This window comes from Mus caroli, unplaced genomic scaffold, assembly GCF_978045245.1.
Source record: "Mus caroli unplaced genomic scaffold, Mus_caroli_1 scaffold_19, whole genome shotgun sequence".
In the NCBI taxonomy this organism is placed as follows: Eukaryota; Metazoa; Chordata; class Mammalia; order Rodentia; family Muridae; genus Mus; species Mus caroli.
Genome location: NW_028227274.1, coordinates 53,551,635 through 53,553,106, shown reverse-complemented (window position 1 = coordinate 53,553,106; position 1,472 = coordinate 53,551,635). Strand labels below are relative to the sequence as shown.

The window sequence follows — 1,472 nt, the reverse complement described above, 5'->3', positions numbered from 1 at the left end:
TTGGTTCTTGGCTTCCGTTCTGATTCTATCCTTTATTGGTTTGGAATCCGTGAGCTGACTAAGAACCTTTGCATCCTCCTGTAAGATGACAGAAACAAAGGTAATGGCTACTTCTGCACTGGCATTATTAACACAGAAGAACAGGCGATGCAAGCTATCAGCAAGGGGAATTGACCAAAGAGCTCTCAACGGGTAACAGCCTATGTTCATCACTGATATCGCTGTCTTATTAGCCTGATTCAAAAGGAGAAGACAGCCGGGCGCGGTGGCGCACGCCTGTAGTCCCAGCTACTCCGGAGGCTGAGACAGGAGGATCGCTCGAGTCCAGGAGTTCTGGGCTGTAGTGCGCTATGCGTGACTGCACTAAGTTCGGCATCAATATGGCGACCTCCCGGGAGCGGGGGACCACCAGGTTACCTAAGGAGAGGTGAACTGGCCCAGGTCAGAAATGGAGCAGGTCAAAACTCTCGTGCTAATCAGAAGAAAATCTGCGTTTATTTCCCAATTCTCCAGTGGCCAGAAGGAAGTGGAGAAGAACGGAGGAGGTAACTTCTTCCTGGCATGATCTATACTTGTCATCTTGGCCTAGTCAACATGCTCTAACTCATCAACCTTGACCTACAAAAGCCTGGTAGTTGTACTTCAGTCTCATGCTGATTTACTCTGGTTGATGACATGGCTCTGACAGTCACCTCGAAGAATGAGCAGGCAGCAGGAAGGCTAACACATGACTGGTGAAAGTCACATTTCTCACGAAGACTTCAGTATCATGATGGTGAAGTCTCCACTATGGACGTGTAGCCAGATGTGACATTTGGCCCAAATCAGCACAGATTCCCAAGATTTTCTAGATACCTTTTTCAGATTTTTTGAAAACACTACCATTTCCTTTCATTCTGGGAAAGAGGGTAAAGGGGAAAAAACACAATGTGACTCTAGGGCCTTCAGTGTTTTTATTAGTAAGTTCAAATTTATTATATTTCTATATCTGAGTTCAGAAATAATCAACCTGCTAGATGCTATGAGGTAATCACTTGGCTGCTAAGATAATTTTTGTGACATTTTAAAGAAAATTTTAATTTATGTGTATAGGTAAAAATTATTTTATCTGTCTACATTCATTTTAAATTGGAATTCCTTCAGACTTACCAGATCCCACGTCTTACCAAACTCTAAAATTGAATCCACAGTAGCATTTTAAAAATGGACCCACTGAATATTTTGTGCTTGTGATGTACAAGGCCTAATTCTCCATGGCTAGTTTCACCTTCTAAGTCATCAAGCAACATTTCTTGTGCTAGAAACCTTTACTGAGATACTAAAACTTGGTATACCTTATATTGGAAATAGTTGTTGAACTCATTACCTAGACTTCTTTTTTTTTCCCCTCCAATTTTTTATTAGGTATTTACTTCATTTACATTTCAAATGCTATCCCAAAAGTCCCCTATATCGCCCCCCACACACTCCCC

The 1,472-nt window shown here is 42.1% G+C and overlaps 1 pseudogene; it reads left to right on the top strand.

The window, feature by feature from the left end:
- Positions 1 to 255: 255 nt before the first annotated feature.
- On the top strand, positions 256 to 528 carry LOC147000296 (signal recognition particle RNA; annotated as a pseudogene).
- The last annotated feature ends 944 nt before the right edge of the window (positions 529 to 1,472 follow it).